Genomic DNA, 27,299 nt, shown 5'->3' with positions numbered 1-27,299 from the left:
TGAACTTGAGCGTCCCCTGTTCGCCTTCAAGAAAAATAAGAATTTGAAGGACCATTTAGTGCGAGCAGCACTACCAAGTCCCACTCAAGCGTCTACGCTTGAAGCTATTTGGGGCATGCCCCCCGTTGTTGGTCATGTGAAATGTGGTAATTGCAGTGTGTGTGACATGGCCATTGAAGGAAAAACAAGAGTATTTAATGATATCACTTTTACTAGCTCTTCTTTGTCTAATTGCAACACCTGTAATGTAATATATTTGATTCAATGTCCCTGTAACAAAATGTATGTTGGCCAAACTTCACAGAAGGTAAAAACAAGGATTTGCCAACACAGGAGCCGCATCCGCTGCCAAACTCCCAATGCCCCACTTGTGGAACACTTTACTGACGCCAAACACAAGGAAGACGAATTCCGCTGGACCATACTAAAGTCATTGAAGTTACCGGCGAGAGGTGGTAACATGAGCCAACTGCTCAACCATGAGGAACTCAAATGCATCATCCTCTTGGACACGATCCAGAAGGGACTTAATCGCACTGAGGATTGGGCTGGCTTACTCTGAAAAAATAGACTTGGTTCTTCTGAACTTTCTTTCGGACACAGAGTCACACTGGCAGCAATAATGAATTAGTGAAGGAAAAATTATTATTTGGGCTGAAAATGTCAATTCCATCTCCTTTTTCTAAGGTCCACTGCACAAAGCTTACAGTACGGGAGCTCACAGTTTAGAACCGTTGTGCGAATTAATATCATCCAGTACGTTTTTCTCTTGTGCTATTCAAAGGTAAAATGACATGACATAATTGTAAATGTAAATAATTTTGATATTGTTCCTAAAAGTCACGCAACATGCATGAAGGTGAGCACTTAGACACTTCGCTAGCATATATTATACCGTTCCAAGATGGCCGCCATAGTTTTGTGTGCCTGACTGCTTTTATTTAAACACCTCACACCGGCTGCTGAGAAGATTCCGGATTGCTGAGAAGTCGGCTCGCTGCCATTGTGCACGCCGAGTTGGAATCTGCTCGACCGTAGAGCAAAGCAGCATTCTCTGCATTTGAAAGGTAAGAGCGCACTCATGCTCCCCTCGCCTCGCCAGCACCGTTTCTTAATATATTACAATAAGTTACCCTCGCTTTTTTACAGAGTGCGCAAACTGTAACTCTGCCCCCACAAGACCCGAATCAGTTATATCTGCGGCATGGATGGATTTAAAAGACTGATGCCAGTTTGTCCATCAAATAGATACGGAGGTAATTTTTATGCAATTTTTACCACCACCAGGCACGCCTAAACGGCCCACCATGGTACTTATTTGCTTCCTTAAATCCCCAGGCATTGTACCCCCAACTCGCTGCAAGGGAGTAATTCGTGCTCTGCAAGGTTGATGCTTACCGAGTCTCAACGGAGGTAATTTTAGGCACCTTAGTCCACTGGTTTATCACTACACAAACGGCTCAGCACGTTACTGACCCGCGTCTTTTAATCCTTAGGCAATGTACACTACGTTCACTCCAACTCAATATAAAAGAGTAATCCTTGCGCCATAAGGTATGTCCAACATTCGACTATTACGTTCACACGGTAAACACACTAGCTCCATTTTGAACTCGCCACGAGTGCTTCACTACCTGTATGCACAAGCGGTAACATTTTCAAGTTTATAATCTGACACCTTCACTTCACTTACACTCACAAGAGTGCGCCGCTGTCCGTTGCCACACAGTGTGTCTGCATGAGGCCATTATTCACTCGCCACGGGTCGCCTTCATGATTGGTCCACTTGTTTGTAGCCCTCGGCATGAACAGCAAGAAATATTGTCTGAATGTGTAAAAGTCCTGAACTAAGTGCGTTATATGTAAAAAGAATTCTCTTTCTTTCCTCCCACTTTTTTACTTTACACAGGCTTATGACAAAAGTTCTTACAGGCAATAAATTAGAAAGTCCTGATGATGATCCCAGTTCAATAGGAGCCGGGGGATCGAAACGCCGTCGACACTTTTTGACAATTCTGTAACCTGTCTATTATGTTAATTTTGTTACAGTTATTGTTTGTCCTAATTTGCTTGTGATTGATATTAATGATGCAAGGGACAGTTGGCTCCAATGTTCTTTTTGCCTGAACTTCTTTGCTTCCTCTTTATTTACCCCTATCTTTCCTTCCTCGAACGCTGTTCGAATGTACTTTGGATAGGTGCAGGCTTGTACCCTATCAACTCCTAAATCAGACCCTGTGGTCATTGTATAATTTTTATACTTGAAATTAAAATTCAGGCCCGGCTGGGCACTGAAAACTCTGAGATATAGTACTTATTTGAGTCTATATGTTATACTGTACTGATAAATTCCTTTTTCTAAGGACCACTGTTTTCCTTAATAATCTATTGCCCAAGGTCCTTGGTACTTCTTTGGGTTCCCTTGTTTTTTGAAAAGACTGGTTTGCAAGGGCTCTTCATTGTCCAAACCCCTCGTGGCTTTGGGTTCCCCCTAGCACCCACTTCCCCTCCCTATACCTAAACTCCTAACTTTCTATCCCCTCCAAAATATCGCACTATGTCAAGTCATGCTCCACTCTACACAGACGAATATTTAAAACAACTCTGCTCGGGCCCATCTCTACTGTCTGATAACTCAGAAGTCCCAAGTCAGGAGAATGCCGCACTACCCGATCAGTTAGAAAAACTGAGAAAGAAACAGGTGCGCCTACAATTGATGATACTAATGTTAACAGATTACCTAAAGGCTGACGTAATTCCACTAGGGTTACAAGTCCGTAACATACCCGGGATTTTCACAGACAATCCTAAATACATAAGCAATTTCAGCTACATAGGAACAACTTGCTCACGTCATTGGCTGGCACTAGGGATAGATATTGCTGTTGAGACCCTTAAATCCCTCGAAGTAGAAATCTCAGATATCCTAAAACAAATTCAGGACTCAGATATCACTGAGGACAGCAAGAAACTCCTTGAACAGGTAGATAAAACCATCGCTGAGTTTCATAGAATAGAACAAAATAAAAAATCAAATAAAATAAAAAAAGACATAAAAACATACAATATTGAGGCAACATATCCGTACCTACAAAAGGATTTTTATACAAATCGGGTATACACCAACCCTCAGCAATATAGACCTTGGGGCAGATTCAACAGACGCAGGAACATAGTGGGCTTCTCGGACACCTCAGCTGAATCGTCTGATAACTCAGACGCAGGCGAAGGTAGCAGCACCTCCAGACGAGGTGGTGCACACCAGAACACTGGAACGAGTGCTTTTTTACAGAGGGGCCAACAAGGCACCCCTCAGAGAGGGAAGGTCAAGAAAACCCAGAGATGGGTCAATCCACCAGGAGAGCGGCGGACGAGGAACAATTATTATCAGTGGTAATCTCGCCACCTTCTCGCATAGAAACCATTCCAATTTTCAACATTTCTAACTATTCACTCGAGGAGGATGAATTTTCCCTCCTCAAGAAAGGTCTCACTTTTGTGCCCACAACCCCACCTAACTTTTTAGAGCTCCACACAGAACTGATGAGGTTCTTTAGACGAGTCCGGCTTAAGGCCTTTTTCCAACTGCATCCTGGCCAAGAGAGTAAGGCTCTGACTCCCTTCCGACCACCGTCCACTTTTTTGCCTTCATCTAGCATGATCCCTGCGGAGGTAACCACCTTTGAGAAATTGGTATTAAAAGATCTCGCCGTTTTGCAGGGCAAGCACAGGTTTACCCCATATAACATCACACTGAAGGAAAAACAGGCTATTTCCACATTGAAAATGAATACTTCATTGGTCATCAAGAGTGCCGACAAGGGTGGCGGAATTGTTCTCCAAAACCTTGACTCCTACACCCAAGAAATACAGAGACAGCTAGATAACAGGGAACATTACCAAAGGCTAGCGACTAACCCTACAAAAGAGATACAGGAACTTATAAAGAAAATCACTACAGACGCAGTGGCAGAGGGCTTCTTATCCAAGAAAGAGTTTAATTATTTGAATATAAAAAGCCCCAGGACACCAGTAATATATACTTTACCGAAAGTCCATAAAAGTGTAACGTCACCACCAGGCCGCCCCATTGTTTCAGCTTGCGGTTCAATTCTTGAGCCTCTTGGTTCCTTTATTGATTATTTCATAAAAGGTTTTGTCCCCTCCACACCCTGTTATGTGAGAGACTCTATGTCCATGATTTCATTGGTTGAAAATCTACCATTCGACCCAGTGACAGACACCCTGTGTACCATGGACGTAGAGTCCCTTTACACAAACATTCCCCAGGTCCTAGCCCTGAAGGTGATTCAGAAGACTCTGGATACACGTCCACGCCCACACACGATACCAACGGAGTTCATTTTACAACTTCTCGAAATCTGTCTGACAAGGAACTTTTTTACATTTAATGGCGTGTTCTATCAGCAGATAAAGGGGACAAGCATGGGAGCAATTTTTGCTCCAAATCTGGCGGTATTATTCATGAATGAGATTGAGACCGAGGTAATATTAACATCATCGAACCCGTTCTACCCAGGGATAGGCTTGTGGCGCAGATACATTGACGACATCTTCATGATTTGGAGATGCGAAGTCAGTGATCTGCGCCACTTCCTACACTGGATGGACAATAATTGTTGCGGCCTCCATTTTACCCTAACATCTGACAAATTGGCTATTGATTTCCTAGATCTCACTATTTTTCACCAGGAAGGAGTCCTTTTGACCCGACTTTTCAGAAAAACAACAGAGCGCAATACCCTACTGGACTATTCCAGCCATCATCCTAGAGCATTGCGTGACTCCCTCCCATTCTCCCAGTTCCTGCGAATTAGGAGAAATTGCTCCTGTAGGCAGGACTATTTCAAAGAAAGTGCCATTCTAGCTGATAAACTCAAAAACAGGGGCTACCCAAAGAGAATTGGCAAAAATGCCCTAAAGAGAGCATGGTACAGACCCAGAGAAACATTACTTACACCGACACACAAGCCACCTCAGGACAGACTAGCCTGTGTGACCACTTTCTCCCCTGTATCAAACAAAATGAGGAAAATGGTACTCCAACATTGGCCAGTGGTGAATGCAGGCATACTTGAACTTGAGCGTCCCCTGTTCGCCTTCAAGAAAAATAAGAATTTGAAGGACCATTTAGTGCGAGCAGCACTACCAAGTCCCACTCAAGCGTCTACGCTTGAAGCTATTTGGGGCATGCCCCCCGTTGTTGGGCATGTGAAATGTGGTAATTGCAGTGTGTGTGACATGGCCATTGAAGGAAAAACAAGAGTATTTAATGATATCACTTTTACTAGCTCTTCTTTGTCTAATTGCAACACCTGTAATGTAATATATTTGATTCAATGTCCCTGTAACAAAATGTATGTTGGCCAAACTTCACAGAAGGTAAAAACAAGGATTTGCCAACACAGGAGCCGCATCCGCTGCCAAACTCCCAATGCCCCACTTGTGGAACACTTTACTGACGCCAAACACAAGGAAGACGAATTCCGCTGGACCATACTAAAGTCATTGAAGTTACCGGCGAGAGGTGGTAACATGAGCCAACTGCTCAACCATGAGGAACTCAAATGCATCATCCTCTTGGACACGATCCAGAAGGGACTTAATCGCACTGAGGATTGGGCTGGCTTACTCTGAAAAAATAGACTTGGTTCTTCTGAACTTTCTTTCGGACACAGAGTCACACTGGCAGCAATAATGAATTAGTGAAGGAAAAATTATTATTTGGGCTGAAAATGTCAATTCCATCTCCTTTTTCTAAGGTCCACTGCACAAAGCTTACAGTACGGGAGCTCACAGTTTAGAACCGTTGTGCGAATTAATATCATCCAGTACGTTTTTCTCTTGTGCTATTCAAAGGTAAAATGACATGACATAATTGTAAATGTAAATAATTTTGATATTGTTCCTAAAAGTCACGGAACATGCATGAAGGTGAGCACTTAGACACTTCGCTAGCATATATTATACCGTTCCAAGATGGCCGCCATAGTTTTGTGTGCCTGACTGCTTTTATTTAAACACCTCACACCGGCTGGAACTCCACTTCCGGATTGCTGAGAAGTCGGCTCGCTGCCATTGTGCACGCCGAGTTGGAATCTGCTCGACCGTAGAGCAAAGCAGCATTCTCTGCATTTGAAAGGTAAGAGCGCACTCATGCTCCCCTCGCCTCGCCAGCACCGTTTCTTAATATATTACAATAAGTTACCCTCGCTTTTTTACAGAGTGCGCAAACTGTAACTCTGCCCCCACAAGACCCGAATCAGTTATATCTGCGGCATGGATGGATTTTAAAGACTGATGCCAGTTTGTCCATCAAATAGATACGGAGGTAATTTTTATGCAATTTTTACCACCACCAGGCACGCCTAAACGGCCCACCATGGTACTTATTTGCTTCCTTAAATCCCCAGGCATTGTACCCCCAACTCGCTGCAAGGGAGTAATTCGTGCTCTGCAAGGTTGATGCTTACCGAGTCTCAACGGAGGTAATTTTAGGCACCTTAGTCCACTGGTTTATCACTACACAAACGGCTCAGCACGTTACTGACCCGCGTCTTTTAATCCTTAGGCAATGTACACTACGTTCACTCCAACTCGATATAAAAGAGTAATCCTTGCGCCATAAGGTATGTCCAACATTCGACTATTACGTTCACACGGTAAACACACTAGCTCCATTTTGAACTCGCCACGAGTGCTTCACTACCTGTATGCACAAGCGGTAACATTTTCAAGTTTATAATCTGACACCTTCACTTCACTTACACTCACAAGAGTGCGCCGCTGTCCGTTGCCACACAGTGTGTCTGCATGAGGCCATTATTCACTCGCCACGGGTCGCCTTCATGATTGGTCCACTTGTTTGTAGCCCTCGGCATGAACAGCAAGAAATATTGTCTGAATGTGTAAAAGTCCTGAACTAAGTGCGTTATATGTAAAAAGAATTCTCTTTCTTTCCTCCCACTTTTTTACTTTACACAGGCTTATGACAAAAGTTCTTACAGGCAATAAATTAGAAAGTCCTGATGATGATCCCAGTTCAATAGGAGCCGGGGGATCGAAACGCCGTCGACACTTTTTGACAATTCTGTAACCTGTCTATTATGTTAATTTTGTTACAGTTATTGTTTGTCCTAATTTGCTTGTGATTGATATTAATGATGCAAGGGACAGTTGGCTCCAATGTTCTTTTTGCCTGAACTTCTTTGCTTCCTCTTTATTTACCCCTATCTTTCCTTCCTCGAACGCTGTTCGAATGTACTTTGGATAGGTGCAGGCTTGTACCCTATCAACTCCTAAATCAGACCCTGTGGTCATTGTATAATTTTTATACTTGAAATTAAAATTCAGGCCCGGCTGGGCACTGAAAACTCTGAGATATAGTACTTATTTGAGTCTATATGTTATACTGTACTGATAAATTCCTTTTTCTAAGGACCACTGTTTTCCTTAATAATACGCTTTTGAATAAGACAAAGACACAGCATCTCACCAGTGCATGTCTTACCGGCTATGAACTGACATTCTTTTCTAAACATTTCACAATTTAAAAATGTGCTACTCTGAACCCAGCCATGTTACTACCCCACCCTTCCAAGAGTGATAAAGTTGCCATACATGATTGCATCTTTTGAAACGGAGGAGGAGATGAAAGGATGGGTAGACTTGACTGATATTCCCTTATCTGACCCACAAGGGGAACTATATGTCGATGGCTCTTGTTTGAAGGTACCAGATGGCACTACGACTGCAACCTATGCTACTACCACACTGCGCACAGTAGTAGAGACATCACGGGTGCCTTATCAGTCGCTTCAAGCTGCTGAGTCAGCTGACTTATTCGAGCTTATAAATTGAGTGAGGGGCTGGTTTTCAATATCTATACTAACAGCCAGTATGCCTTTGGGGTCGCTCATCATTTCTCTTGGTCGAGAGAGGATTCCTTACATTGCATGGCAAAACAATCAAACATCGGAACCTCATATTGAGGATTTTGTCTGCTTTGACACTCCCCACGAAATTGGCAATTGTGAAGTGCAGCACCCACCAGAAGGTCACTGATGATATAGGTAGAGGGAATGCTTTTGTAGATCAGACAGCTAAGGAAACGGCCAGGGCAAAGATGAAAAGAATGTTTGTAGCAGGTCTGGCTGGATGGGTTCCTGAGGTTGTCATGTTTGAAGATACACTTGAAAGTGTAAAGAAATACTGAGTGAAGCCACGATAGAAGAGTTAGCGGTATGGCGGGACAGTACAGCACAGTTAAATGAGGAAGGATAATGGATTGATAAATCAGGGAAACAGAGATGGATGTTACCAGATGCATATGTTCTTCCTGTGGTTACTATGGCCTATGGTCCAGCTCACATTAGTGTTAAAGGCATTTGTAAATTATTAGATTGCGTATGGCAAAATGACAATATCTCTAAGACAGCTGCGAATTTAGTGAAGTATTGTATGGCATGCATGATGCATAATCCTGGGAAAGGTAACCTTACACTGCCTGGTAATTTCGCAGCACCCACCTTCCTATTTGAAACCCTTCAAATGGACTACATTGAATTAGAGAGATGCAATAATCTTGAGTATGTTTTGGTGGTTGTATGTGCATTCAGTAAATGGGTGGAGGCTCATCCCACAAAAGACAATACAGCCATTACACCTGCAAAGGTACTCTTGAAGTTCTTTCCTCGTTTCGGCTTGCCCAAAGTGATCTGGAGTGACAACGGAAGTAATTTTAATGCAAAAGTGATTGAATTGATTTGTGAGTGTCTTCATGTGAAGCAGAAATGTCATGCTGCCAATCATCCTCAGTCAGCGGGTTTAATTGTGAAGTACAATGGTATTCTCAAACTTAAACTGGCAAAAATTCAGGAGAAGACAGGGTTACAGTGGCCTGATGCTGTACCATTAGCACTTTGTCACCTAGAATGACTGCTCATTCTAGAAAAGGACTGTCACCCTATGAAGTCATGTTTGGACGCCCGGCAAATGTATGAGGTGTCCCGCGTCCTCGCAGTTTTTTGGATATTGAGGTACCCTGTGTTGATCGATTATCTTGGCTAGTTAATAGGAAGTTTACGTTCTATTTACCAACAGGTGCAGGAGTTCCTGCCGTCTACACCAGAGGGACCCAGCCACGACATTAAGACTTGTGACTTTGTGGTACTCCGGAATTTTCAGCGAGAGAAAAGTTTGGAGGCACGATGGAAGGGGCCTGAACAGGTGTTGCTGGTAATGCGTACTGCTGTAAAGGTTGCTGGTCAAAAGAACTGGGTGCATGCCACCCATTGTCGGAGGGTTCCTCTACCTCCACCCTACAATCTGTGGGTCAAGAATGACATTGGGGACTCCGAGTGTGAGCAAGTGCCTTGGATTGTCCCATTCAGCGATGCCCAACTAATTTGGACATAAGGATAAGGAAAATGAGGACGTGTTGAATGAGGCTGTTCCTCCAGAAATACGAGCTATTCAAGAGCCATTGTTCATGGATCCTACAGTGCCCTGGGCTACCAGGTACAATTTGCGCACTCGGGTGAGGGAAAATGCATCCATGGAGAAAAGAGATTAGTGATGGACTGCGTAAGATGGGCTGTACTGAGGTATAATACGAACTGAGATTTAATAAAGCTTGGTGAAGGATCTTTTACTTATTTTAGTTAGTTGTTTGAACATTAGATAGGGAAGACCAAAGTATACCATAGAGGTATACCATCATGATCGACTTTGGATACGAGCTTAGGACAGAGCAAGCTCCACCACCGGTGTGCAAGAGCGCCCACTTATTGATGGACAATAGGAGCCTGTACCAGTTAGGCTCTGACAGACACTGGGAACCTGTATATTTCCTTTGCATTTTGCCCCCATTTCATCATTCTTTATGCATCCCTTTGGTAGGTTTGTTGCTGAGGAAGAGCAGCCAGTGATTCTTATTGTCTGGTATAATGTGGTGTAGACCAGTGAGAAGAAAAGGACATGTGTTGCTCTTGTGGTTTTATTGCTGATCATATTGTGTGGGGTGTCATGGGTTTTGGAAAATGAACAGGATGTGTCTTTGCATACCAAGGTTAAAATTATTTTCCCACCAACAAAGAAAATGACAGCCCTGAGTAATGTGTTTCTAGACAGCCGTAAGAGATTCTTTGGAGAAGGGACCACTTGCTACCCCACTGAGTCCATCACTAGTTTATGGATTGCATACCCATTAACTCTTGTGAACTATACATTTACTCGTCCACCGAAATTCACCGAAGTGAAGGGAGTATTTGTTTTGGCTATCCAGGTCCTTGTCAAAATTATAGAAAGCGTTTAGGAATGGGTTATCCAGGGTGTGATAACAACACATATTGCAACAACTTTAACATGGAAGAACAGAATGTCACATTGGTGGGTTGGCACTGTAAGGAATGGATAGTTACCCGGGAGGCTGGGTATTATCCTACTTGTTGCTCTTTTGTGAACAGTACCGACACTTCTTTGTATATCAATTGTTCTGGGCTAATGCTTTACAAAAATACTATACCCCTGGTGAATGATAATGATCCAAGTATGTTTGGAATGAACGCCAGATATGCCGCAGTAGATTATGAAGGACCGATTTATACACACTCAGGGTTTTATTTTTTGGAATGGTGTTTCCCTTAGGTGTGCCCTGTAGGTATGCTAAGCCTGATGTCAGTTTGGTTAGGATGACTCTGACCAAAGAATTCTGTGAGGGAGTGGCTGACATAGACGTAAATATTTATAATAATGGGATTACTTTCGGATATAAACTTTCTTCCATTTTCACTTTGGGTGGTACCTCTATTGCCTGGGGTGAGAAAGTCAAAGAATATGTTGGGTGCAAGTTGCTAAAAATATCTAATACTACCGTGGCTGCTTTACGCAACATCACTACTCAGTTGGAGAGCATGCAAAAGTATATTCTGAACAGACTAGATACGCAGTGGATTTTATTCTAGCCAAGAGTGGTGGTGTATGCGCGGCAGTAGGAGACCAGTGTGTAGTCAGATTAAAAATATATGGAGAAAAACGTTACTAAACACATATTAGACATTCTCGAGAATGTCAAGGGAATAGAAAGTGGAAATTGGAGTTGGTCTCTTTTTGGTGGCTGGGGTTGGATTCTTGAAAAAGTGATTTACTTGATTGTGATGTTGGTGTTTTGTGTTGCCCTTATTCAGTTCCTCCCCTTCTGTTGCTCTTGTTGTACTATTCTTCTCACTCCTAAGAGGAAAATTATGGTGCAAAAAAAGATAGAAGACCTAATGCAGATAGACAAGGAGATTTTTGAGACATTTTCCCTCCTTACAGTCTCCCTTCCCGATACTGAGAACATGGAATGCTCATACGGATTTATTGTTTTTAGTGTTTATGGTTTCCTGGTTTTCTGTTTTCCTTATTGTTGTTAGAAAATGTTCTATCTCACGCTAAAAGGAGGGGCAGTTAGACGAGAAATGTTCCTACTTACGCATTTTCCTATGTAAGTTAGCATTTGCTGCACCTTTTTCTATTTAGGCGCCATTTTGAATCATGATCTAAACGAATCCATCGCTATTTCTGAGGAAAGGCCTCTACTAGGTTTCATTTGTCTGAGGTTTGGTTTTGCTTCACTAATGAATAGACTGTTCTTATTAGCGCATAGCTTTTTCACTAGATAGAGGCCTTCTCCAACTTGTCTGGTGGCGGGGCTGACTGGAGCAGCCTTGAACTTTGTAACTTTGGTATGAGATACGAGCACTGAGATTGTTTTTCTTTTTGCTTTCACTGCTTTGCAGCACCTGCCTGGAAAATTCCATTATGGGTGTGTTCTAGCCCAGTTACGAAATGCACTAAATATATCTTAATGCTTGTCGATTTTAGTCCCTATGCAGCACTCTTAGGGACTGGGCCGACTGGGCTCCGCTCTGAGTGTATTTTGAATAAACAATTATTGGTTTGTATTTTCTACTGTCTGTAAGAAAGGCTGAGAGGTGGTTATTAGTGACCGAGTGACCCAAATCGGGCCACTTCCTTTAATTGCATACTACGTTCTAAGGTTCAGAGCCTGTCTGATCTGAAACTTTTCCCCAATGTCTAGCTTAATCCCAGTTATGTTCTCTCCTTGTAGGCATGCTTTGTATATGCTACACTTTCTGAAACCACCCTTGGGTTTCAGGCAATTCTTTCTTTTGCATACTTGATTTGTGACTAAAGTGTCTTTCATGGATTGTGATCTCCTATATGTGACCTGTGGTTTACGGCTAATATCCTTGCCTACTACTGGATCTTGTCATATACATACATACACACACACACATGCACACACACAACCACGCACGTACGCACACACACTCTCTCTCTCTCTCTCCCTCTCTCTCTCACTGTAAGGGCTATTTTGTAGAGATCTAAATTCACCAATGTCCAGCACTCTGTTAGAATAGACCATCTAATGGGGTGAGAAGGCATGAATGGAGGACTGTGAGAAACAGAAGACAGCTCTCCCAGCATGTTCATTAGCAAAATGTCAACATTTTTATATTGCAGCTTGTTCCCCTTCCATTGACTGTGGGAATAATCAAAATTAAAACAGACATCCTGCAAATTCCAGGAGGGAGAGCATTCAACCACCCCGTGAATCCCTGCTTCTGACCTCAGGAATCTGTCACTTATGCACAGCTTTCACCTTGTCAATGGATATTACACCCTCTAAAAAATCCACTTCATTTTGGCTAATGCAATTGCAATCACAAAGTCATTGCATTGTGGTTCAGAAGGAATCCCCCCTGCTTTCAAACTGCACTGAGTGCAAAATGCAAGTCGGAAAGACATTTCTCACTCGCCATGTACCTTCGATATATTGAGACTTGTGGTTTTGCAGCAGCTAAGCCTTAAATTTTGCACATCAAAGGGCTTGCAACCATAACACCACTTAATATATCAGGCAACGCGCATTCGCTGGGTGTCCGATCAAACTGTCCATTCTTATCGCATAAGATGTTGATCAATCTCAATCACTTGAGAGATCTGAAATCCTCATTCGCCTCACTGTTCCAGCAAATCTATAAAAAACACATTTTAGAAAACAGCTGAACGCACTCATTTAGTTCGCTTACACTTTACTGGTTCACCTAAGCATTCAGTTTTCCCAGTGACCTGAGTATCATAGAATCTTAGGGGCAGATTTATGATGACTGGCGCATCCCCAGGGATGCGCCAGTTATATTGCGCCGCTGCTCCGCTACCCATGGTGCGCCGCATTTACAATGCGGCGCACCATGGAGCAAAAACGGCACAGATGCGTGACGCATCTGTCCCGTAAATGTGGCGCATTGCTGGAGTTGCGTCGCAAGCGCAATGCAGTTCCAGCAAGGCTCGGGGGTGCCCTATCTGACCAATGCTGCGTCAAGACCTACGCCTGCTTCAAGCAGGCGCAGGGTTTTGACGCAGCATTGGCCTGAAATGACTGAGTGAAATCTTATAGATTTCACTCAGCCACTTTTGCGAGGCGCACCTGCCCCGGAACGCCCACCCTGCGCCGGAACGCCCACAAGTGGCGCAGGGCTTTACAACGTGACGCATCTGCCTAGATGCGTTACGTTGTAAATGGGTCGTAGGGATGCGCCACGTTTACGCCGCAGTTGCGTGACGCAAACGTGGCGCATTACCACCATAAATCTGCCCCAAGGTATTTATTATATCCTGGTGGGCGTAAAGCAGGCCGCTGGAGCCCCTGTGGTGCAGGGGGGTCGCAACCATCCAGGGGGGCCCAATCAGCCCAGTATCAATCAATAGGTGTGTCCCCTTATCACGTTCTACAGAGGGGCCTCATCACAATAGTTACTCAACTGTACTCTGGGTGAAAGCCTTAAGAGATGCCAGATAACAGACAAATGTGGCCCTCAAAATGGGTTTAAAGGAATATCTGATTTGGGATGAAGCTGGGTTGCTCGCCCGAATAGGAATTAAAAGTGTTGCATGAAAATAGCAATGCCAATGTCTTTTACGGTCGTGCAAATCTGTCAGGGAAAACATGGTTAAATTTTCTAGCAGTAGTGGTAAAAAATGGGGGGAAATACTCCGCAATTGGTGGACAAGAACTGATTCCGGTGGTAAATTTTCATTCCAGTGTGCAAAAAAACTCTTGAGTACCGTATCACACCCCAGCCGCCAACACCTTAATTACAAATGTCGTTTTACTTATTTTGTTTCCCAGCAAGCCATGAGGGCAAAATCAGTGCAAATAAATGGTGGCTATCTGCAGTCAACAAATCCAATTTCTTTGAAATGCGATGAATACACAGCTATACTCAGAAAAATGAAATCCTCTGAAGAACACTTTCTACCACTTTTTTGTGGTGCCGAATGACTCACAATCAGAAATTTCCATTTTGTTTTTAGTCAACTCTACACTGCAGGCTGTGATTTCTCACCTCTGATATATTTAAAAAAACGTAATTCAAGACTGAAGTGTACGGTTTGCTAAAAAGTAAGGCCTGTCTGAAGGCGTCCCAGGTACCAGTTAAAAGCTATGCTTTTTGATTATAAGATGAAGGGTTGAAGTAAGAATAACTCAGTCATCATATTTCATTTATCAGAAGTTTGTGTATGCAATCACTGATGTAACAAACCACACACAACTAATACCAAGCACAGTCCAGCAGGAATGCTACACAGGTGAATAAGAGAACACAACAAAAGACATGCAGCACTCATACATCTCAGAATTTTCTTCACATACTCGTCCCCTGACTGATAGGCTGGAGCCCACACCTATGTGTCTCTCTTTCCTAACCTTTCAAAGTTCATTCAGTGTCCACCACACTGTTAGCTTCCGGAAAATAACTGCGGGCGAGAGGCGCAGAAGAGCATCTGAGAAGGCTATTAAGAATAAGTCAGCTGGAAAATAGCCTTGCGCCTAATCCTTTACACAAGGGTCTTAACTGATGTTAAAACCTTCGCAGCATTTCCAGCTCTCGAGGCTATTAACTAATCACAGGCTCCAAGCCTCTCACGTCTCAATCATTAGAGCTGCGTATCGCTCAGTGGATGGAAATCTCATTACTAAGCAGTAGCGGTGCGTCTATTGGGGCGTAGGGGCGTAGCCCCACTAAGCCTGGACGCACCGTGAGCGTAGAAGTGTAATCTTATCTTCGACTTCAAGATACATAAACAACACTAGCCGCAGCGCGGGACACACGGGGATAATTTACCCTCGGTCCGGAGTGCGCAGGGGTTGGGGGCGGGGCTGCTGGTCTGCTGCTGTGAGTGACAGTCTCTGCAGCAGGCCAGCAGGCAGCACTATGCGCGCATGAGGATAATGGGCTGTGACTTGCCCGAGCATGCGCCGATGCGCTGTCCTGCAGTTCAGCGTAGAAAGAGGGTCAGAAGGGGCCGGGGTGCTGCTTCAGCCGGACCCCGGGTTTACAAAGGCCCGGCAGGGCGAGTACACAATGGGGCCCCCTAGCCAATCCTGGTGCTGCATTCAGCGCCAGGATTGGCTGGACCACTGCGCAACATCCATTATTGTATGCCGCGCATGGGTGGGGGTAGTGGCAGACACTGCTCAGCATATGTGGCCAATCACTGTGTGACTTCAGCATGAAGCCAGCAGTGATTGGCCATTCAGGCTGCGCGCGCCGATGACGACGTTGTGTAAGTTTCTAAAGTATTCTAAAGTCGCCGCCACATGCACAGACTAGTGAGTCGCAGGACTGGTGAGTCGTGACTAGAGCCAGCAGCAGCAGACGTCCGACGGACTCCGACCTGCTCCGAGTTCCACACACGGACGGTTACCACACAGCAGAGACTGTCACGTCCGCGTCGTCAGAGTCAGACTCCTCACAGAATGCACTGAGACACAGGTGGGTGCGTGCTGCCTGCGATGATGCCCCATCATGATGGTAATGTACCTGGGTGCTTTTTGGGGAAGTTTAGCTCATCAGAAATTCCAACTGGCAGCGCTTAATTTGTAAAACAATGCGTGCAGGGGTCCAAAGATTTTTTCAGGAGCGCAGTCCCGGTCCTGCTGAATATTGCATTTGCCGAATATCCTTGATTCCACCTCATGCATCTTTGTGCCACCACCCTCCACTTCCTGTTTCTGTACTTCAGTCTTGTGGCTTCTTCTTTCTCACCCAGCTGCTTCTCGCTTTTTACTGTTTTCTTGCCATTCTACCCAGTCAGCCGTCTCGTCTCTGACTAAATATGACGTCAGCAGGTGTGAGTGCTTTCATGTTTCATTAGAGTAACTGCGGTTTCAAAGGAATGGGTGGGCCATTGGTACCTGATTGGTGACGGGAAGCAGTCTGCTGCTCGGAGGGGAGGATTGGAAGTGCGGGGGTATCTCGTGAAAAAATATTCTTGACTTACTATCGACTTTTCCTTTGTACGTCACCCAGGTTTAATTACAGCAACCCTTGGTAACTTTAACATATTGCATTCTATGACCTTTGCAAGTAACAACCCTTCAAAATGAGAAAGTAAAGAGCAGCTGAGAGATGTAATCCCCATGGAAGTCTCCATGTTTGGGGACTGATTTATTGTTTGACACAGGGAGAGTAAGGCAGCAACGGGAGACAGAGAAAGAAAAGTTGAGAAACGGCGCAAAGGCAGGACACATGGACGGAAATGTATCTGTAACCGTCACTCTGAGATAAAGAGTTAAGTCACTCGAGTCGGAGTTTCTGTGAATCTGCGAGGCAGCCAGCGCAGAATTAAATATTTAAAAAAAAAATGCTATTAAAATAGTATTTGCCTTATTTAAGCAGTTTCACCCTCCCCTTACCAGAAGCAAATCACTTTGCGCCCCACCACTATCAAATGTCACCCACCGCCCCTGTTACTAAGGTGCCTCGCGCATCAGCGACTGCCTCCTGTATTAGACACTCTGTAGACAGTAGTGCAGTTACCAGTGAAGATAACACACACGCACTCACATGCACACACGCGCACACACACACCCACACACACACGCACACGCACACACACACACACACACACATGCGCGTACGCACACACACACTCACAAGGAAAGGCGGGCCATAATCGGCCCTGCCGCAGGTATGGCGTGGCGCACCGGCCCCCACCCGCTACCTGCAATAGCTGTTGGGGCGCACCCCATCGCATCACCATGACACGGCGGGTGTGCGTCAATGGAGATTGGATCCCGGGTCCCGGAGTGACCCGGAAGTGATTGAATCACTTCCGGGTCACTATCGAACAAAGGCCAGGCCGGTTGGATCCGGCCTGGCGGAAGAGGGGTTAAAAGGCGGTGGAGCACGGGAGTCTGCCTCTTTGACTTCGCGCGCCACGGCCTGCCCCTCCAGCCTTTTTCTCTTTTTGCATTACAGGTCATTTTTTCGAGGAGAAGCGAGTCGTTGGCAGTGCGGCTGAATTTTTCCCCGTTCATTGGAATCGTGCTGCTCTCTCTTTGTTACCCCTCTGCAGGTACCCGGTGGAGCATTTGTTCTGCGCGAGGACCCCCTTTGGAGTGCACGGTGATCGCAAAGGCAATGTTTGAAGCGACGCGACGTCTCTGTGAGAAGCAGGACAAACATTATCGGGAGCAGCGGAGGATAGGAGCACGGATGGTCCATCGACGTGTCATGCTTCACATCATTAGAGGTGAGCATGGGGATGCGCATGCCGCGCTATCCCATCATAGGTCCGTACAGGCAGTTGGCATGTTTTATCCCCATAAAAACGGCACTCAAGAGGAGTACATGCTTGCGGTAATGTGCAACTAAGAAAAGTTTATTTTGTATCAATTGTTAATTCTGCACGGTAGCGTTTAGTGGGTATGTTTCCGACGAGGGCTTCGGGGCATAATCTGTCCTGAGCTGTGTTGGTCCTCATTGGTAATACGGGATCTTCTTTAAACTACTGGTGCGAGTGCGTTATCTCAGCCCTGGGTGACGCATTGTTGTCTGTGATTCAGCGGTGCACGCAGGTCTGGGGCTTCAAGTCCTGCAAGGACATTGAGGTGCACTTAGTAGTGCGGATGCTGTTGCGGTTGTAATGTTGCTCAAGTAACGCTGCTGTTCATTTTGTGAAGCGCCCTGACTGCCTGAGAACTGCGTTTATACCTATGTACCTTTCCGTAAGCTCTGCTATACAAAAATGGTTTCTTGGTGCAGGTAGGGTATGTGTTTTTTCCTTAATTATATTCACTCTTTGGCATAATATTGCTAGGCTGAAGACTATACTATTGTGCCCATCTCTGGCCCTAGTTTCCTTTGGAATGCAGCTCTCTGGCCTTTTCAAGCCTCGGTTAGTTGGACCTTTGAGACCTTTGCTCTCACTTCCTCTGTCTCACACCCCAACACCCCAACAGCTCCGCTCAGATGTGCAGTGTGCCCTGTTAATTACACCTCCTCCTCCTGGTTCACCGGGGCATCCTTTCATGTCCGCCGCAGCGCGGCTAGCTCTGTTTCCGGGCGGCCCCGAGAGGAGCCTTTTTTGTCACTGTGCGTGTGTACAAGACAAAGTGGTTCAGTGAGCTTTGCACTGTACTTGGTGAAAATATCAGCATGCACTGGTGCTTCCTGGGTGGTGGCGCAATCCTTTCAATGTACTGAGGAGTAGCTAATTAATGAAGGCGCACCATTCATCAATTTATTCAGTCAAGCTTTCACCTAGGCACTCAAACGTTCATCCATCCACGCACTCACTCATCTATTAATTATTCATACACACTGTATGTCAGGGGATCACTGACATAATATCGAGGGACATAATATCGAGTTGAAAAAATATCATTGACAAAATATCGACAGACAGAATATCGAGTTTGTATCTACAAACAGGTAAGTACAAAAATATCGACTCCAAAATATCGATTACAAAAATATAGTTAATTAGAATATCGACTTTATTAAAAACAGTGTTAAATTAAATTAATATTAAAAATTAATTACTAAAATATACTTAAAAATACTTAAATTACCGTATAATATTTAAATAATAATGAAAGTTATAAAAAAATTCATTCATATTTGTTAAAACATATATATATAGTAACATAATATAATTAAATAATAATCAATATTATTACCGTAGGATAGCGTAAGTGTAAAAATTACTATTCCCACTCCAGAGAGTGCAACAGTAGGGAAAGCGCTGGGTAGCGTAGGGGTAAAAATTACTATTCCCACTCCAGTGAGTGCAACAGTAGGGAAAGCGTTGGATAGCGTAGGGGTAAAAATTACTATTCCCACTCCAAAGAGTGCAACAGTAGGGAAAGCGTTGGATAGCGTAGGGGTAAAAATTACTATTCCCACTCCAGTGAGTGCAACAGTAGGGAAAGCGTTGGATAGCGTAGGGGTAAAAAATACTATTCCCACTCCAGTGGGTGCAACAGTAGGGAAAGCGTTGGATAGCGTAGGGGTAAAAATTACTATTCCCACTCCAGTGGGTGCAACAGTAGGGAAAGCGTTGGATAGTGTAGAGGTAAAAATTACTATTCCCACTCCAGTGGGTGCAACAGTAGGGAAAGCATTGGATAGCGTAGAGGTAAAAATTACTATTCCCACTCCAGTGGGTGCAACAGTAGGGAAAGCGTTGGATAGCGTAGGGGTAAAAATGACTATTCCCACTCCAGTGGGTGCAACAGTAGGAAAAGCGTTGGATAGCGTAGAGGTAAAAATTACTATTCCCACTCCAGTGGGTGCAACAGTAGGGAAAGCGTTGGATAGCGTAGGGGTTAAAATTACTATTCCTACTCCAGTGAGTGCAACAGTAGGGAAAGCGTTGGATAGCGTAGAGGTAAAAATTACTATTCCCACTCCAGTGAGTGCAACAGTAGGGAAAGCGTTGTATAGCGTAGGGGTAAAAATTACTATTCCCACTCCAAAGAGTGCAACAGTAGGGAAAACGTTGGATAGCGTAGTGGTTAAAATTACTATTCCCACTCCAAAGAGTGCAACAGTAGGGAAAGCATTGGATAGCGTAGGGGTAAAAATTACTATTCCCACTCCAAAGAGTGCAACAGTATGGAAAGCGTTGGATAGCGTAGGGGTAAAAATTACTATTCCCACTCCAGAGTGTGCAACAGTAGGGAAAGTAAATACTTCATATATTAATTTAAAAAATATAAATTAATATCTATAACAATTTTTTTTAAAGTAATTACCAATTTATTTTAATATATCAATTAAAATTACAAATTAAAATTAATTATTACTATTTGTTACCTAATAATGCAAATTAATTACAAATTAAAAATTATTTAATTAACAATTAAAACGTATTATTTCAAATTAAATACAATGAAATAAATTGAATTATTTAATTATTTATAAATAAATTACTTCCCACCCTATTCCCCTATAAACCCACAACGGAAAATAAATTAGTAAAATTAACATAATTAGCATTTATTCAAATAATTAAAATTAATTGCCAATTAAATTTTAATTATTTACCAAATATAAATTAATTAACAATTAATTAAAAAATAATACCATGTATTTATTAATACCAATAAATACATTTACATATTTAATTAATTATAATTAAATTACTTCCCACCCTATTCCCCTATAAACCCACAAACTGCTACGGAAAATAAATTAGTACAATTAACATAATTAGCAAGTATTCAATTAATTACAATCAATTGCCAATTAAAATTTAATTATTTACCAAATATAAATTAATTAACAATTAATTAAAAAATAATACCAATAGATAAATTTACATATTTAATTAATTATAAGTAAATTACTTCCCGCTCTATTCCCCTATAAACCCACAACCCGCTACAGAATTTAATTACGCAAAAGAATTTCATTATTTAAAATTATTTATAACATAAATACACAATTTTCACACATATAATAACATAAAAAAAATTATAAAAAATTAGATAATATTAAAAATTAGTATTATATACTTCGATATTTTAACTGTCTATATTTTTAACATTCGATATTACATTACTTACCTTAAAAACGATATTTTTGATGTAGATATTCTGTCCAGTCGATATGTTGTCCAGTCTATATTTTAAACTCGATATTATGTCCAGTCGATATTTTGGAGTCGATATTATGTCTGTTTACCGATGTCAGGTGCTCTCCTTTGAAGCACTAACCAGAGCTTGTCTAAAACGCCTGGCCCTTTGCTTTCCTTGCGCTCCGAGTTTTGCTGGCCCCTGAGTCCACCACCCACCCAACTCCCCAGAGTACCTCACTATGCGAGTCCCCGATGCCTGTGAGCATTTTGCACCTGCTGTTTGTGAGGTGACCAGTGAGACCCCTGTTGCACGTGGCTATATCTGACAGCTGATGGTCTGCGCGCAGTGGTGCTCATATTGTTGATGATCTGTGTCCATAGGTATACCATGTCTGAAGAACTACGCGAAAATGGGTGTCTGTGCGTGGGATTGGTCTGCACGCATGCAACATATTCTTTTTTAGTTCAAGTAGAAGTTTATTGAGATGAACAAATAATGGTATTACAAAAAACAAAGTGAAAACAGCAATAACAATATGGATAATAAATTAGGACATCATAAAAAGTGTCATAAGATAAAATAGGGAAAGGGGGAAAAAGAAAGGGAAGATGGGAAAAAGAAAAAGGGAAATAAAACAGAGATGAGGCTAAAAATTTAAATATTGCAATCAATGAGGCTATATAACATAAGAAGCAATGCACAAATATGCGAATAAGTAAATACTAGTGAAAAAGAAGGAACAAAAGGTTATTCAAGGGGGTTTCGAAACTTCTTGCTGAATTGGGGGTAAATGAAAGGATTGTTTGGCACAAGCATCCAGGTAGAGGGTGATGGGGAGCCATAACGCAAGTCTTTTCGGGGCTAGGGTAATGGGATAAACAAATGCAGTATCTAATCTATGATTATAGCATACATTGAACCACCAAGCTTTAAAAGTAATGCCTTTGGAGTCTTTCCAGTTAACAGTAATTTGCTGAAACGCAACAGCTAATAACAAATCAATAATATGAACATTTGCTTCAACATCAATCCAGGAAGGGGAAAGTGAGCCAAGGAAAATGTCAGTGATAGAAAAGGGGGTGGAGGTCTGGAAGATAGAATTGATTTGATTCCAGACTTTAGTCCAGAATGCGTGCGTGAGAGGACACATGAAAAGCATATGAAAAAGTGTGGCGTTAGGAGCGGAGCAAGACCAGCAGAGATCCGGAGTCAAAGGGAATCGTGTGTGAAGCAGAGATGGCGTATAAAGAAGTCGATTATAAAGGAAAAAAAGTGTTTGTGTGAGAGAGGTAGCCCTGGAGGATTTGCGAAGCTTAGTCCATATTTTATCCCACAAGGATGTGGGCCAGGAGACAGCGAGGTCAGATTCCCATTGCTCTTCAACTGTGGTTTTAGGCCTAGGTGATGGAGGATTGTGAAAGGAATGATATATGGAGAACGCTGATGAGTTGGAGCGTAATTGGGTGTGCAGAGAAGAAACTGGAGTAGTAGAAATCGCAGGTGAATTAGAATGAGAAAGGGAGTCATATGTAGACATAACTGCATTCTTGAGTAAGATGTATTTGTGGACAAAGGAGGCAGGGAGAGAGAAGAGTCGACTAAGAACTGGAAAAGGTGTGAAGGCAGATCCAGTGAAAAGTTGGGAGACCCAGATTAAACCTCGCTGCCTCCAAGTTTTCCAATAAAAGGGTTTCAAATTGATAAGAATGCTGTTATTGTACCAAATCGTGGTGGCGAGAAGTTCTGTAATGGAGGAGGGAGGAGCCGGAGTAGTGGCTAAAAGTAGTTTCGCAGTATATTTGTGAATTGGAGTGGACAGAAATTGGGGCTTGCGGGAAAAGGAGAGATACTCAGCAAAGGAAAAGGGAGAAAGAGAAAGGCGTTCGAGTTCAGCCCAAAGAGGAAGAGGGTCAACAGGATCTTTAAGCCAGATGGCAGCCTGTTTGAGGAGGAAGGCTTTATGATAAGCGGGAAAATTGGGGAAGTTAACTCCGCCCTCCGATTTGGGGAGGCGTAGGCGTGATAAGGACATACGCGGCTTCTTTCCAGACCATAAAAAGGAGGATAGTGTGGAATTGATTTTAGCAAAGAATTTGGCAGGGATGGAAACCGGTATATTAGAAATGGTATAAAGGACGATTGGGGAAAGCATCATCTTGATGGTGTCGAGGCGGCCCCACCAAGAAAGATATAGGGGAATAGGGGATGCCATCTAGAGGTGAGGTCAGATAACTTTTGAGTGCATTTAGTAAGGCATAACGAGATAGTATCTGAAACAGAAGGAGTAATATATAAACCGAGGTATTTTATATGAGATGGACTCCATTTGAAAGTAGATGCAGCAAAATCAGGTTTAAAGGTGAATTTGGTGAGAGGTAGAATTTCACATTTATCGCTATTGAGCTTATATCCAGAAAGATGGGAGTATGTATGAACTTCGGCAAGGAAGGCTGGGATGGAGACAGATGGATTCGAAATGAAAAGTAAAATGTCATCTGCATAGGCAGCTAACTTAATTTGCGAGTAAGCAAGAGGGAAGCCATGAATGTTCGGGTTTTGACGTAACTTAGATAAAAAAGGTTCTAGGGCAAGATTAAAAAGAAAGGGGGAGAGAGGACAACCTTGTCTAACGCCTCTACCAAGGCCAAAAAATGAAGAAATGAGACCATTGGCACAGACCGCTGCTCTAGGATTTGCATAAAGAAAAGAGATAAGGGAAATGAAATTAGGGCCAAACCCAAACCATTTTAATGCGGAGAAAAGAAATGACCATTCTACCCTGTCGAATGCCTTCTCGGCATCTAAAGCGATTGCGGCCAGGGAACTATTAAAGCATGACGACTTAGATAAAACATTAAAGAGGAGTCTGGTGTTATCGGAAATGAAGCGGCCCTTAACAAATCCTGATTGTTCAGGGCCAAGGAGATCTGGGAGAAAAGGATCTAATCTAATGGCTAAAGATTTAGCATATATTTTATAGTCAATGTTGACAAGGGAGATCGGTCGATAGTTCTTGCAATGTTGGGGATCTTTGCCCTCCTTTGGTATAATGCAGATATAAGCATCTGAAAAAGTGCCCAAGGAAGCATCGCTGGTCTTGAAGGAATCAAGAAGGCGAAATAATTTGGGCAGTAAAAGATTGGCAAAGTGTTGATAAAATTCGACGGTAAAGCCATCTGGACCAGGGGCCTTATCTTTCTTAAGTGAGTGAAGTGCAGTGTGGAGTTCGCGAATGGTAAGGGGAAGTTCAAGGGAGGCCAGGTCAACAGGAAAGTTGGGAGGAGGATGTATGCTGGAAAAGAAAGTGGAAAGAGAGTGATCAGAGGGTTGAGTGCCGGAAGAGTAAAGTGTAGAATAGAAGCGAGAAAATACCTCCAGGATGTCAGCATCTTTATGTTGCAATATTGAATTAACATCAAAAACAGACTCAATATTCGATTTGTTTTGTTTGACTTTCAAATAATTAGCAAGAACTTTCCCCGCCTTATTTTTCCCACCATAAAATTTCGAACTGGATTTCAAGAGGTACAGTGAGGCGTCATCAGTAGACTGTTTGTTATAGTTCATTTTCGCATTAATAAGAGCTGTCAAACTTTCCTGGGTGTGAGAGGTATAAAAGGAATGCTCTAGGGTTTTAATCTGAGATAAAAGATCATTAGTACGTTGACGAGCAAGTTTACGTTTTGCCGCAACATGTCTGAGGATAAAGTCTCTGGCTGCAGCTTTGTAAGCGTCCCAGACAGTGTGAGTGGGTAAGGAGGGGGTATCATTAATAACAAAAAATTCGGTAGTAAATTCAATAAAGGAGGCGGTAAATTTGGGATCAAGAAGGAGGGTATTGTTGAATCGCCATCTTTTAGGACCAATGGATTTAGGTAAAAAATCAGTGTTGATTAGAACTGGGGCGTGATCAGAGAAAACAATGGGGCCAATCTCCGCTTGGGTGAGGGATTGGGAGATATGATGGGAGAGAAAGATATAATCAATGCGGGATTGAGAATGATGGACCGGGGAATAGAACGTAAATTCTTTGTCGGTTGGGTGACAAAGTCGCCAGGCATCAATTAATTTATGTTGGGAGATGGCGTGAGTAAAAAGCTAATGGGATTTATTAGGAACAAAAAGAGATTTGGAATGTCTATCCAAAAAGGGGTCCAATGGTAGGTTACAATCGCCTGCTAAAATAAAATTATCATCAATACAGTCAGTAATACGAGAGGCAAACGCACTCCAGAAAATGGGACTCCCACCTGCAGGGGCATAGACATTGAGCAGAGAAAAAGGGACACCTTTAGAAGAAAGTTTGACAAATAACCATCTGCCCTCAGGGTCAGAGTCAGAGTGCAACACTGAATGAGTAAAAGATTTCCGAATTAACAAAACAACACCATTCCTTTTGCCATCCCCAGGGGCTAAAAAAACCTTACCCACCCAACCTCTCTGGAGCTTAGCAGCCTCACTGTCAGATAAATGGGTTTCCTGTAAAAAGGCAATGTCTACATTGAATTTAGCTAAATGAGAAAGTATCTTTTGCCTCTTTATGGGCGAATTTAAACCTTTAACGTTCCAAGAAACAATGCGTACTGACATCAAGAACAAGTAAAAGGGGAGAATGTAGAACAGAAGCGGAAGAAAGCCTCATAAAAGTCGAGACGAGAAAAACCAGAAAAGGAAGAAAAATAAGAAAGTACGAGGAAGAAAATAGCCAGAGAAACACTAATAGGGAATATCATGAAGAAGAAAAATTTTGTGAGAAGAGAGAAAAATCGTGTTGGGAAAATAATAGGAAAGTGGGCGAGAGAGAAAATATTAGAGAAAGAAATCGATATAAAGTAAGTGAAAGATACTGTGAAGAAATAACCTGAAAAGGGATGCAAAGGAAATAGAAAGGGTGCCCAAAGTAAAATGGTTAGAGAAGACAGAAAAAGAATGGGAGGGGTATGAAAATACCAGAGACATGAATATGCCAAGGAGATAAAAAATAGGAAAAAGGTAGTAGAGAAAGGTAGTAGAGAAGGAAAGGACGGAATTAAAGAGAAGATGGCTAGCATATAACAAGGAAAAGAAGAAGGGAGAAGAGAAGAAGTGGAAGAAAATTGCAGAAAAGAGCTAAAAAAGAGAGAAACAGTTGACTGACAATAGGAGAAATTGGTAGTAAAAATAAAAAGCAGATCAGGAGCGATCCAAGAAAGAGTGATCTCATAAGAATCAGCAATGACAAGAAAACAATCAAGACGAAAACATGCGGAACAGTAGGGATCATGTCAGCAATAGAAAAGGAGAACGTAGGGCAGTACTTACAAAAAATGATGTGGGATGGGTGTGTTCAAGGGGCAGGAAACAGAAGGGGAAGAGTGGAGACGTGAGGAGGGAGGAAAGGCCAACCAACGGAGGACAAGCAGACGGGGCCACGGGACGTCCCACCGGAGAGATATGACGGAACACAGGGAAATAATCTGTGAGAAAAAAGAAAAACAACGAGATTAGAACATGCAAACGACTAAGTCACAGGGGAAAACGTAAGATTAAACATTTGAAGAACAAGAATAAGCCAGCATGGGCGAATAACAGGTAAATTATGCTATAGCTGAGGAACCTGTGGAAAAAAGAACACAACGTCATATAAGCAACAAAGAACCATGAGTATCAGGAAAATCAGGAGATATCAGTAACAAAGTCAAGGTGGAAATGAAGAAGAAGGGCCAGAGAATTCCATGTCAGCTGGACCACAGGAATTCAGGAAACTGCGGAGCCGAAGAGGATCTTCAAAAGTCATGGTCTTGTTGTTATGAGTGACTTTGAATAAACAAGGGTGAAAAAGTCCATATCTGGCCCCAATGGAACGCAATTCTGCTCTCATATCAAGAAATGCTTTGCGTCGGGAGGCAGTAGCTTTGGCGTAATCCTGGGCAATAAACAAGGTGGAATCCGACCATTTAAGATGAGGAATAGCTTTAGCCGCAAAAAGAACCTTCAGCAGATCTGTGTATTCGAGAAAGTACATTATTACTCCTCTAGGCTTCGTCTCAGGGGAATTAATGGAAGGAGCCCGACCAAGCCTATGTGCACGCTGTATGTTAAGAGAGGTGCCTTCAGGAAGATGCAGAAGCTTGGGTAAGAAGGACTTAAAAAAGGCAATGGCATCATTCCCCTCGCAACCTTCCTTCAGGCCGTAAAGACGTAGGTTGTTGCGCCTATTCCTATTTTCAAGGTCCTCCACCTGCTTCTGGAGGGTTGATATTCACATATCCATATGGACCGTCTTGGTAGCGGCTTCCTGAAGAGATGATACGGTCTTTTCCACCTTGGAGACCTTGGTGTCCATCAATGACCATTTGTC

Source organism: Lissotriton helveticus, chromosome 11, assembly GCF_964261635.1.
Source record: "Lissotriton helveticus chromosome 11, aLisHel1.1, whole genome shotgun sequence".
Taxonomy (NCBI): Eukaryota; Metazoa; Chordata; class Amphibia; order Caudata; family Salamandridae; genus Lissotriton; species Lissotriton helveticus.
The sequence above is the reverse complement of the archived record's forward strand: the minus strand, read 5'-3'. Positions refer to the sequence as shown.